We start from the raw sequence: 14,250 nt of genomic DNA on the forward strand, positions 1-14,250 counted from the left end.
TCGATCACGGAGGGCTTCTACATCAACACCATAGCCTCTCCGATGACGTGTGAGTAGTTTACCATAGAACTTTGGGTCCATGGTTATTAGCAAGATGGCTTCTTCTCTCTCTTTGGATCTAAATACAATGTTCTCCTCGATCTTCTTGGAGATCTATTTGATGTAACTCTTTTTGCGGTGTGTTTGCCGAGATCCGATGAATTGTGGGTTTATGATCAAGTTTATCTATGAACAATATTTGATTCTTCTCCGAAATCTTTTATGTATGATTGGTTATCTTTGCAAGTCTCTTGGAATTATCAGTTTTGGTTTGGCCTACTAGATTGATCTTTCTTACAATGGGAGAAGTGCTTAGCTTTGGGTTCAATCTTGCGATGTCCTTTCCCAGTGACAGCAGGGGCAGCAAGGCACGTATTGTATTGCTGTCATCGAGGATAAAAAGATGGGGTTTATATCTTATTGCTTGAGTTTAACCCTCTACATTATGTCATCTTGCCTAATGCGTTATTCTGTTCTTATGAACCTAATACTCTAGATGCATGCTGGATAGCGGTCGATGTGTGGAGTAATAGTAGTAGATGCAGAATCGTTTCGGTCTACTTGTCGCGGACGTGATGCCTATATACATGATCATGCCTAGATATTCTCATAATTATGCACTTTTCTATCAATTGCTCGACAGTAATTTGTTCACCCACCGTAATACTTATGCTATCTTGAGAGAAGCCACTAGTGAAACCTATGGCCCCGGGTCTATCTTTTATTATATAAGTTCCCCATCTATTTTATTTTTCAATCTTTATTTTCCTATCTATATCATAAAAATACCAAAAATATTTATCTTATTATTATTATCTCAATCAGATCTCACTCTCGTAAGTGACCATGAAGGGATTGACAACCCCTTTATCACGTTGGTTGCGAGGTTCTTATTTGTTTGTGTAGGTACGAGGGACTTGCGTGTGGTCTCCTACTGGATTGATACCTTGGTTCTAAAAAACTGAGGGAAATACTTACGCTACTTTGCAGCATCACCCTTTCCTCTTCAAGGAAAAACCAATGAAGTGCTCAAGAGGTAGCAAGAAGGATTCTGGCGCCGTTGCCGGGGAGGTTGCACCAAGTCAAGTCAAGATTTGATCTCCCGTCAACAAGCCATTTCTGGCATAGTTGCCGGAGAGATCTACTCACAAGTCAAGACATACCAAGTACCCATCACAAACTCTTATCCCTCGCATTACATTATTTGCCATTTGCCTCTCGTTTTCCTCTCCCCCACTTCACCCTTGCTATTTTATTCGCCCTCTTTTTTTGTTCGCCTCTTTTTGTTTGCCTCTTGCTGCCATCATGTCTGAAATTGGGGAGGTTATCATTGATAAGGATAGTGGTAAAATTATTGGAAAAGGAGTTATTCAAGATTTCTTCACTTGTGTCGATGCTTTACCTACTATGGGAGGGTCTATTCTCCATAGAACTAGTAGTTTTTTGGATGCTATATCTTTGCTCATAGTTGAACTTGAAAGACAATTTATTCATATGCACCCTTGCATCCAAAGGATTTTCTAGAATTTTCTAATATTGAGCACTCTTCTGTTAAGCGAGCAGCTACTATCTTTCTAGCTCATGAGTTCAGATTTATAATGAAAGAAGCCAATGAAATTTTTGCGCATTATAGGGTGGACGTCGGCCGTCCTCCCAAAGAAGCAATCCTTTTTTATCAAGAAGACATAATGCGCTTACGATCCTTAGATCATGTTGCTTTTAACGAAAACCTTAGAAAGAAGGTTCCTACCGATATTCTTGTTGATAGTATTTCTGAACTTAATAATAATTTTTCCATCCAAAATAATGGGTTAGGTTTTTCCCTTGAACAAAAGCTCATGACTTTTTGCCAAAAGAATTCTTATAATGATGAATTGGTTGTGCAATATGAGGGGCCAAAGGAGGAACCAATACCTCCCGGGCTTGATCTTGGGGACTTTTGTCCCATTAAATTTAGCCCTTTTGATTACTTTTGCTTGCCACAAAGAAAGCTTGCTGCTGAACGTAGGGAGTATGAGATGAGTTTTCATGATCTACCTTATCATTATCATGGCAATACCAAGATCTATTCTTACTTTTATGCCTAGCTAGGGGCGTTAAACGGTAGCGCTTGTTGGGAGGCAACCCAATTTTATTTTTGTTTCTTGCTTTTCGATTCTTTTTAATAATAAATAATGCATCTAGCCTCTGTTTAGATGTGGTTTTATGATTTTAATAAATGTTTGTGCCAAGTAGAACTTTTGGGAAGACTTGGAGGAAGTTTTAGCGATCTTGCTGTAAAAAACAGAAACTTTAGCGCTCACGAGATTTGCTGCCATTTTTTACTGGAGAGTGCGATTAGGTTGATTTATTTTTCAGATGATTAATAGAAAAATTTATCACGGCCACAAATTTAATTCAGAATTTTTGGAGTTACATAAGTATTCGAAACCTACAGATTACTACAGACTATTCTGTTTTTGACAGATTCTGTTTTTCGTGTGTTGTTTGCTTATTTTAATGCATCTATGGCTAGTATCGGAGGGTAGGAACCATAGAGAAGTTGTAATACAGTCAGTTTAACACCAATATAAATAAATAATGAGTTCATTATAGTACCTTAACTGGTGGTTTGTTTTCTTATACTAACGGAGCTCATGTGATTTTCTATTGAGTTTTGTGTTGTGAAGTTTTCAAGTTTTGGGTAAAGATTTGATGGATTATGGAATAAGGAGTGGTAATACCCTAATCTTGGGGATTACCAAGGTACCCAGGGTAAAATTCAAGGACAACCAAAAGCCTAAACTTGGGGATTGTCAGTGTCAAAACCGGTGGATCTCGGGTAGGGGGTCCTGAACTGTGCGTCTAGGATCGATGGTAACAGGAGGCAGGGGACACGATGTTTACCCAGGTTCGGGCCCTCTTGATGGAGGTAATACCCTACGTCCTGCTTGATTGATATTGATGATATGAGTATTACAAGAGTTGATCTACCACGAGATCGTAGAGGCTTAACCCTAAAAGCTAGCCTATGGTATGATTGTTGTATATTATCTATTGACTAGCCTGGCCTCGGTTTATATAATGCACCAGAGGCCTAGGATAACAAGAGTCCTAGCCGAATACGCCAGTGGGGAGGAGTCCTTGTCTTGATCACCAAGTCTTGTGGAATCTTCCATGTATGTGGCAGCTGTCCGAACTGGCCCGTGAGTATACGGCCATGGGGGTCCTCGGCCCAATCTAACAGATCGGGAGATGACGTGGTGAGTACCCCCTAGTCCAGGACACCGTCAGTAGCCCCCTGAACCGGTCTTCAACTTAGGGACGCTCCTTGATTCTTCCGAGCTATTCTTCATCTTCGATTCTCGGTCTTGAAAACTGGTTCAACAAATCTTCTCATCTTCGATCTTGAGGATCGCCGAAATGCATTCGACAAGTTTATACGTCGGGTATCCGAGGAGCCCCTTTAAGTTTCCGGCCTTTATCAATGCCTTGTTATTTTTATGCCACACCTCGGGTTTGAAGTTGTTCCCGGGAGGCAGTGTCCTCTTGCCTCCGAGCTCCAACGCCGGACTACATTCGAGGTATCTTTTGCAGCCAGGCACCAATGTCGGACTGCTTCCGTGCTCCAACACCGGACTGTGTCCAAGCTCCAACGCCGGACTATATCCAAGATGTCATAGGTCATCTTGGTCCAAAAAAATTGAAGGAGTTTAGCTGAGCTTAATGCCAGAAATGCCCTCTATGGAGCCAGCCACTTGCGCCCGAGCTTTATGCTGGACTGCTTCCGAGGTGGTGCACCACCCCGACTGTGGGCCGATTTTTTGTCCATATTTTTTATTGGTGCAATTTATTCTCTACCGAGATATACAGCCAGTAGCCCTCAAGGTGTGTATCGGTCCTAAACCCGAGGTGCACCTGAAGGATGACGTAAGACCGCTGATCCCAGTAGCCGCTGAGACTCAGGTTGATTTGCAAAATCGGCCTGAGGATCAAGTCCTAGCTTGGCAGAATACTTCGGGACACAAAAAGCGGCGTGCTCAGTCCTCGAGACTCAGGTTGGGTGCGGCCGACCAACCTGAGGATCAAAATCTCCTCGGAAACTATATTGCACATAAAATTTTCTGCATTGGACAGGCAATGCAGTAGCCCCCGAGACACTGGTCGGGTGGCAACACCAGATCAGGGGATCGATGTGCCCCTTTAATAGTTGTAAATAATAAGCCCGAAGCCCAGTAGCCCCCGAGCCTTGATGCGGGCACGGGTGGCCGAATTAAGGATTGATATCCATAGTAAAATCACAAATTATGTGTAATGACTCTATGTATCCAAATACTTTATGTCATTAATGCTTGGATCCGCATTGTACAAAACTTTGTTGACCGACCATCGGCTTCCACCTCCTCGGCCAGTAGCCAACGAGTGTTTGTCCTACTTTATAAAGCCTTTATGAGGGCAAATATTTACGACAAACAAGGCAATCTGGCCATACGGTTTTATAAACAAAGATACGCAGAGAGATATGTTATATTACTGTTTAATATAAGAAATGTCTTCCAAAGAAAATAGTCCCGCTATCGGTTCCTTTTTTTGGGTTGTCATGCTAAGCATGATCATGAAACCTCAGCTCTAATGTAAGAGCAAAATATTGAGGATTTAGTTTGCGAGGCCAGTTACTAGCCCCGGTAGTGTTCGGCGACAGTCGAGGTCAAGCCGTAAACACTTTGGCCAATGTTATGAATGGCCCGTCATTTAACACAGTCATCGGATCGCTGACCAGTTTACGCTTATTGTGACAGTTAGTTTTCAGCTTTCTCCACTAAGGTGCTTAACCATGTGAGCTGGAAGCACAATCGCAGTGGTTCTCCCTTTGCACACCTAGCCGAATAAAGCGGAACATAGGAGGCAAGCGCAGGAGCCGGGCAACCCAACTATTGACCGAAGACACAATTCGAAACCGATGCATATATAGCAATATCCGAGAATGTTTTTGCCGAATCTCTAAAGGTGTCCGGTGTTGCACTATGAGACTTGTGCTGAAAACACACAAATAGTTTGAAAGTGCCATAAGCTTGGAAAACAAAAAAAACGTTAGTAAAAACTTGACGTCCGAACAAGATCAAGTGTCCGGTGCCAATCCGAAAATTGAAAAAAAATTGTGCTTCTGTCGTGCTTTAACATGACACATCCGATCTCAAGACTTCACGCGGGTCAGCCTACGGCTTCAAGCTCCTCATCCCAAAGGCGGAGTACTTCTCCGAGGTCAGTTTAGCAAACTAAACTCAAGCGGCTTCCAGAGAGAAGACATGCTATCCGGCTATTGACCATAAACTCGAGTCGAAAAAGGAGCGTAGAAAAAGACTTTGCAACGACCAAGAAGAAAACACATTTACTATAAAATAGCTCATATAAATTTTAAGAGCCCCCAAGTGACTTGGGTAAAAGAATTTTATGTATAATGATTGTATGTACCGAAGATGACCTATGACATCTTGGATATAGTCCGGCGTTGGAGCTTGGACATAGTCCGGCATTGGAGCACGAAAGCAGTCCGACATTGGTGCCCGGCTGCAAAAGATACCTCGAATGCAGTCCGGCGTTGGAACTCGGACGCAAGAGGACACTGCCTCCCGGGAACAACTTCAAACCCGAGGTGTGGCATAAAAATAACAAGGCATTGATAAAGGCCGGAAACTTAAAGGGGCTCCTCGGATACCCGACGTATAAAATTGTCGAATGCATTTCGGCGATCTTCAAGATCGAAGATGAGAAGATTTGTTGAACCAGTTTTCAAGACCAACAACCGAAGATGAATAATAGCTCGGAAGAATCGAGGAGCGTCCCTAACTTGAAGACCGGTTCAGGGGGCTACTGACGGTGTCCTGGACTAGGGGGTACTCACCACGTCATCTCCTGATCTGTTAGATTGGGCGGAGGACCCCCATGGCCGTATACTCATGGGCCAGTTCGGATAGCTGCCGCATACATGGAAGATTCCACAAGACTTGGTGATCAAGACAAGGACTCCTCCCCACCGGCGTATTCGGCTAGGACTCTTGTTATCCTAGGCTCTGGTGCATTATATAAACCGAGGCCAGGCTAGTCGATAGATAATATACAACAATCATACCATAGGCTAGCTTTTAGGGTTAAGCCTCTACGATCTCGTGGTAGATCAACTCTTGTAATACTCATATCATCAATATCAATCAAGCAAGACGTAGGGTATTACCTCCATCAAGAGGGCCCGAACCTGGGTAAACATCGTGTCCCCTGCCTCCTGTTACCATCGATCCTAGACGCACAGTTTGGGACCCCCTACCCAAGATCCGCCGGTTTTGACACTGACATTGGTGCTTTCATTGAGAGTTCCGCTGTGTGATCGGCAAAAGGATCAATGGCTCGCCCGCAGGTCAACTGTGACGTCAGCATCTTCGTCGCCGGCTCGACTGGTCACCTTGGCTCAACCGAGCACCGTGCTCCATCTCCGATCGTCATGTTCGGATGGGGGCCTTCTTCAACATCAACTCTGATCTCTATCATGATCATAGAGGATTCATCCATGGAGCTCGAGGGCTCAACGTCAACATTGCCATCGGGCGGTCGTGCTGCTTTTATGGACAGCGAACTTTTATTCGCCGTCACCACCTCCTCGAGTGTTGTTTTAACGATTCCTTCAGTGGAATTGTGCGGAATTGAGTCTACAACAACCTTGAAAAAATTCATCGAGTTCCGATGGAGTAATCTCTGGCAATCCGCGATATACCGGAGCCCTGTCAAATCTGGACGGGAATCTGGACGAGTTTAGGGCGTGGTGCATAGCTTTTAGCTCGGACGTCCTTTGGAAGATCCAACTGTTGAACGGCTGCGGAATTCCCATATCTACCACCCTTCAAAATTTCAGCTCGATCCGACCGTCCAAACTTCGGGAACCTTCCGATTAGTGCATCACTTTTCAGATATGCTTTCTGCACGAAAACGAATCCGTCCCTAGTTCGTCTTTTTTATGAACGGGATTTCGGACATCCTTTTTGAAGGAAGTTTTGTATGGGGTATTGTATTTTGTTCCCGAACACATCCCATTAACTTTAAAATCTTTTGAACATGATCTTCACCATCATGCTGGTGTCAAACCAGTCCGGTAATATTGCTCCACGGCTGCCGACCTGCGCTAGACACGTCGTCCTCCAAGAGGCAGTTGTCCGAACTGGCCCGTGAGTATACGGCCATGGGGGTCCTCGGCCCAATCTAACAGATCAGAAGATGACGTGGTGAGCACCCCCTAGTCCAGGACACCGTCAGGGATGCTCCGGAAGGCATCCCTTCTTTCGTCTTCTTCCATCGGTAACTTTACTTGAGGCTATATTTTTATTCGCCACATGATATGTGTTTTGCTTGGAGCGTCTTGTGTGAGTTGAGTATTTTATTTTTAGTTTACCACAATCATCCTTGTTGTACACACTTTTTAGGAGAGACACACATGAATTGGAATTTATTAGAATACTCTATGTGCTTCACTTATATCTTTTAAGCTAGATAATTTTGTTGTGGTGCTTCACTTATATCTTTTAGATCACGGTGGTGGTTTTATTTTATAGAAATTATTGATCTCTCATACTTCACTTATATTATTTTGAGAGTCCTATAGAACATCATGGTAATTTGCTTTGGTTATGAAATTAGTCCTAATATGATAGGCATCCAAGAAGGGTATAATAAAAACTATCATAGAAAGTGAATTGAATACTATGAGAAGTTTGATACTTGATAATTTTTTTGAGATATAAAGATGGTGATATTAGAGTGTGCTAGTTGAGTAGTTGTGAATTTGAGAAATACTTGTGTCGAAGATTGCAAGTCCCATAGTATGCATGTATGGTAACCGTTGTGTAAAACATTTAAAACATGAGGTGTTATTTGATTGTCTTCCTTATGAGTGGCGGTCGGGGACAAGTGATGGTCTTTTCCTACCAATCTATCCCCCTAGGAGCATGCGCGTAATGCTTGGTTTTTGATACTTGTAGATTTTTGCAATAAGTATGTGAGTTCTTTATGACTAATGTTGAGTCCATGGATTATACGCACTCTCACCTTTCCATCATTGCTAGCCTCTTCGGTACCGTGCATTGCCCTTTCTCACCTTGAGAGTTGGTGCAAACTTCACCGGTGCATCCAAACCCCGTGATATAATACGCTCTATCGCACATAAACCTCCTTATATCTTTCTCAAAACAGCCACCATACCTACCTATTATGGCATTTCCATAGCCATTCCGAGATATATTGCCATGCAACTTTCCACCGTTTCATTCATGACACGCTTCATCATTGTCATATTGCTTTGCATGATCATGTAGTTGACATCGTATTTGTGGCAAAGCCACCATGCATAATTTATCATACATGTCACTCTTGATTCATTGCCCTTCCCGGTACACCGCCGGAGGCATTCATATAGAGTCATATTTTGTTCTAGTATCGAGTTGTAATCATTGAGTTGTAAATAAATAGAAGTGTGATGATCATCATTAATAGAGCATTCTCCCCAAAAAAGGGGAATGCCCAAATAAAAAAGGCCCAAAAAGTAAAAAAAGAAAGAAAAAAGGAAGAAATAAAAAGGGACAATGCTACTATCCTCTTTTTCCACACTTGTGCTTCAAAGTAGCACCATGATCTTTATGATAGAGAGGCTCTTATTTTGTCACTTTCATATACGAGTGGGAATTTTGCATTATAGAACTTGGCTTGTATATTCTAACAATGGGCTTCCTCAAATGCCCTAGGTCTTCGTGAGCAAGAAAGTTGGATGCATATCCACTTAGTTTCTTTTGTTGAGCTTTCATACATTTATAGCTCTAGTGCATCCGTTGCATGGCAATCCATACTCCTTGCATTGACTTTAATTGATGGGCATCTCCCTAGCCCGTTGATTAGCCGCGTCGATGTGAGACTTTCTTCTTTTTTGTCTTCTCCACATAACCCTCATCATCATATTCTATTCCACCCATAGTGCTATATCCATGGCTCATGCTCATGTATTGCATGAAAGTTGAAAAAAGTTTGAGATTACTAAAGTATGAAACAATTGCTTGGCTTCTCATCGGGGTTGTGCATGATGAGAGCATTCTTGTGTGACGAAAATGGAGCATGACCAAACTATATGATTTTGTAGGGATGAACTTTCTTTTGCCATGTTATTTTGAGAAGACATGATTGCTTAGTTAGTATGCTTGAAGTATTATTATTTTTATGTCAATATTAAACTTTTGTCTTGAATCTTTCGGATCTGAACATTCATGCCACAATAAAGAAAATTACATTGAGAATTATGCTAGTAGCATTCCACATCAAAAATTCCGTTTTTATCATTTACCTACTCGAGGACGAGCAGGAATTAAGCTTGGGGATGCTTGATACGTCTCCAACGTATCTATAATTTTTTATTGTTCCATGCTATTGTATTATCTGTTTTGGATGTTAATGGGCTTATTTATACACTTTTATATTATTTTTGGGACTAACCTACTAACCCAAGGCCCAGTGCAAATTGCTATTTTTTTGCCTACTTTAGTGTTTCGCAAAAAAGGAATATCAAACGGAATCCAAACGGAATGAAACCTTCAGGAGAGTTATTTTTGGAACAAACGTGATCCAGGGGACTTGGAGTAGACGTCAAGAAAGAAACAAGGTGGCCACGAGGCAGGGAGGCACGCCTGCCCCTGGGCGCGCCCCCACCCTCGTGGGCCCCTCGCAACTCCACCGACCTACTTCTTCCTCCTATATATATCGATATATACCGAAAACATCCAGGAGCACCACGAAACCCTATTTCCACCGCCGTAACCTTCTGTACCCAAGAGATCCCATCTTGGGGCCTTTTCCGAAGCTCCGCCGGAGGGGGAATCGATCACGGAGGGCTTCTACATCAACACCATAGCCTCTCCGATGATGTGTGCGTAGTTTACCACAGAACTTCGGGTCCATGGTTATTAGCTAGATGGCTTCTTCTCTCTCTTTGGATCTAAATACAATGTTCTCCTCGATCATCTTGGAGATCTATTTGATGTAACTCTTTTTGCAGTGTGTTTGCCGAGATCCGATGAATTGTGGGTTTATGACCAACTTTATCTATGAACAATATTTGATTCTTCTCTGAAATCTTTTATGTATGATTGGTTATCTTTGCAAGTCTCTTGGAATTATCAGTTTTGGTTTGGCCTACTAGATTGATCTTTCTTGCAATGGGAGAAGTGCTTAGCTTTGGGTTCAATCTTGCGATGTCCTTTCCCAGTGACAGCAGGGGCAGCAAGGCACGTATTGTATTGCTGCCATCGAGGATAAAAATATGGGGTTTATATCATATTGCTTGAGTTTAACCCTCTACATTATGTCATATTGCCTAATGCGTTACTCTGTTCTTATGAACTTAATACTCTAGATGCATGCTGGATAGCGGTCGATGTGTGGAGTAATAGTAGTAGATGCATAATTGTTTCGGTCTACTTGTTGCGGACGTGATGCCTATATACATGATCATGCCTAGATATTCTCATAATTATGCACTTTTCTATCAATTGCTCGACAGTAATTTGTTCACCCACCGTAATACTTATGCTATCTTGAGAGAAGCCACTAGTGAAACCTATGGCCCCCGGGTCTTATCTTTTATCATATAAGTTTCCAATCTATTATATTTTGCAATATTTATTTTCCTATCTATATCATAAAAATACCAAAAATATTTATCTTATTATTATTATCTCTATCAGATTTCACTCTCGTAAGTGACCGTGAAGGGATTGACAACCCCTTTATCGCGTTGGTTGTGAGGTTCTTATTTGTTTGTGTAGGTACGAGGGACTTGCGTGTAGTCTCCTACTAGATTGATACCTTGGTTCTCAAAAACTGTGGGAAATACTTACGCTACTTTGCTGCATCACCCTTTCCTCTTCAAGGGAAAACCAACGCATTGCTCAAGAGGTAGCAACGGGTACCAGGGAAAATAAGGAAAACGTGCACTGTCTTTGAAGCGACCGCCGAGGGTAGATGGGCAATGGATGTTTGACCATCGGTGGTTGCCGAGACGCTGCAACAATACATACTTATTTGGCCAATGGTGGCGGCAATTAAAGTGGATGACCAGAGGCAAGACTCCATCGTCTGGTCCTGGGAGAAGGAGGGCCGGTTCTCAGCCAAGTCGGCATACGATGCAAAGTTTGCGGGACTGGAGGTTTTGCCAACGGCCGTCTTCACATGGAAATCTAGGGGGGGCCCTCCGTTGTCATTTCTTCACATGGCTCGCGCTAAAGGATAGGTGCTGAACTTCCGACCGGCTGGTGCGACATGGACTACCGCACCATGACTCGCGCCCCTTCCATACTCAGCATGACGAGACCATCTGCCATCTACTCTTAGAGAGCGTCTTCGTCCGGGAAGTCTAGTCGCACATCTTCTCGGCCTTGGGATTGGTGCAAGGCATGCCGCATATGGGGGAGACGTTGACGAGCCGGCGTGGCTGGCAAGGCCTGCATGGGCGTCAGGCGAGGACGGTGCACACAATTTGCCTTCTAGCCATGTGGGAGATTGGAAACACAGAAACGCCATCGTCTTTGACGGAGTACCGCCTTGCCTTCTGAAGGTTCTACGGCGGATTGCATGGGTATGCAAGGACTGGCAGCTAGCAGGCTTGTTGCGAGGAGAGCTGGAGGACTTCTTTAGGGTGGCGCTTGCATGGGATCAAGGCGAGTAGTCCTGTTCTGTATGGAGTGTGGGGTGGGGTGTGACCGTCTGTAGCCACATAATGTAAGCAAAATGTGGAGGGGCTCTTTCCCCCTTTCTCCTTTAATATACGCACACTTGTGCATATCCGAGAAAAAGATATATAGCCCCCTGTGGATTAACCATGCCATGCCTGCTGCACTAGGCCGTCCCCCACAACGCTTTTAGTGGGCTCTCGCGAACTTCCTTACAGTCTTCATGGCCCGCTTGGCCTTCCTCGGGAAGGTTGTGATAAAAGGGAGCTCCTATACGCCGCTTATTGCGGCAAATGGAGTGCGTGCCGCACAGGGGTCCCAACCGGCCCACTACAACCGAATTAAGTTGAACGCTAAACTTTACGATGCAAAAATACAGAGAAAATGATAGCGCTGGGAGGAACCGAACACGCGACATCCCGCCTCTGACCACATGCAGCTAGCCTGTTGAGCTGAAGCCGCCAGATGGCCAATGGTTAGCACGAAACTTTAAGAGCAGACAATAGAGGAACGTATTTAGAAGTCAAACATTTTTTTAAAGTTACATCACATTTTTGAAAATGTGAACATTTTTCAAAATTCCTGAACATGCTTTGAAAACGTGAATTTTTTTTGAATTGGTGAGCAAAATTTGAAAAAGGGACAATGTTTTAGATTCGGAACAAAATTTTAAAATTGACAACAATTGGAAAATCCTGAACAAATTTTGGAAATGTGAACATTTTTATTTAGGTGAACAAAACATTGAAACGAAGAAAAAAATCTGAACCTTCAAACATTTTTCGAAAATGCGAACATCTTTTGATTTTGTGAACAAAATTTAAAAACTGAAACAACTTTCAAAATACGTGAACATATTTGAAAACAAGAACATTTTTTAATTTTGTCAACAATTTTTGTAAAGAGAAACATTTTTTGAAATGCCGAACAATTTTGAAAAATGAGAACATTTCTTGAAGTGCCCAGATTAGTTTTTGAAAATGCGAACATTATTTGAATTTATGAACAATTTTCAAAAACATGACTATTTTTAGAACATTTAACATTTTTAAAAGGAAGATCATTTTTTAAGTTTCTGAACAATTTTCGAAACATGAACTTATTAAAAAATAAGAATATACTTGAAAAGTAAAGAAGAACCAGCAAAGGAAAAGAAAAGATAGAAGTATGTTCTTGTTTGAAAACAAAATTGAAAAAGGTGAATTTTCGAACTTTTGAACATGAACCTTTTTCGAATTTGTGAATAAAATTTTAATATAAAGAACATATTTCGAATTTTTAGAACAAATTTCAAAATGGAGAATAATTCTAAACATCCCAAAGAATTTGAAACGTGAACAATTTTTTAATACGTGATTTTTTTTAAACGAGAACACTTTTTGAAATTTCTGAACATTTTTTTCAAAAGGAGAAACATTTTTGAAATGCTGAACAATTTTGAAAAATGAGAACATTTCTTGAAATGCCCGGATTAGTTTTTGAAAATGAGAACATTATTTGAATTCATGAACAATTTTTTAAAACACGACTTTTTTAGAAAGAATTAATATTTTTTAAAGGACAAACATTTTTGAAGTTTCTGAACAATTTTCGAAACATGAACTTTAAAAAAAATAAGAATATACTTGAAAAGTGAAAAATAAATATAAAAGGAAAAGAAAAGATAGAAGCATGTTCTTGTTTTCGGAAGGTGAATTTTCGAATTTTTTTTGTAATTAGGAACATGTTTTGAATTCGTGAACAAAATTTTAAAATAAAGAACATACTTTTGAATTTTTAGAACACATTTTGAAATGGAGAAGAATTATGAAAATACCAAAAAAAATTAAATGCGAACTTTTTGAATATGCGAACAATTTTTTTGAAAAAGAGAACACTTTTTGAATTTGTGAACAAGTTTTGAAAACAGGAACATTTTCTGAAATCCCGGTCATTATGTGAAAAGTTCTGACTAATTTGATCAAAAATATTCCGAACAATTTTAAAAAACACTCCGAACAAGTTCTGAAAACAGGAACATTTTTTAAAATTCCAGAACAGTTCTTTGAAAGTGCAAAACGTTTTTTATTTTTTAAAAAACAAGACCATTTTTAAAAATATTTAACCATTTTTTAAAACCACAAACATTTATTTAATTTCCCAAACTATTTTCAAAACTTGAGGTCCTAAAAAAAGAAAAAAAAACTTGAAAACAAACGTAAAAAGAAAAAAGAAACGGCTATAGGAAAAGAAAAAAAATAAACAAAAAAACAAAAGGAAACAGAAAAAACGGTTCAAGGAACCTTCTAGAAGGTTCCCAATACCAGAAAAACGGAAACTGTAGAAGGTTCCCAAAACCGGAAACGCTTCAACACGTTAATGGGTCGGCCAACGTAATCGCTACATCGCTAGGTCTGTGCGAAGGGTAGACATTTCGTCCCTTCAAAAAAAAAAGGGTAGACATTTCGACGCACCGTGCGTCCGATAGGAAATTCCGTGA

This window comes from Triticum urartu, chromosome 7A (genome assembly GCF_056163025.1).
Source record: "Triticum urartu cultivar PI428250 chromosome 7A, HENAU_Tu73, whole genome shotgun sequence".
NCBI lineage: Eukaryota > Viridiplantae > Streptophyta > Magnoliopsida > Poales > Poaceae > Triticum > Triticum urartu.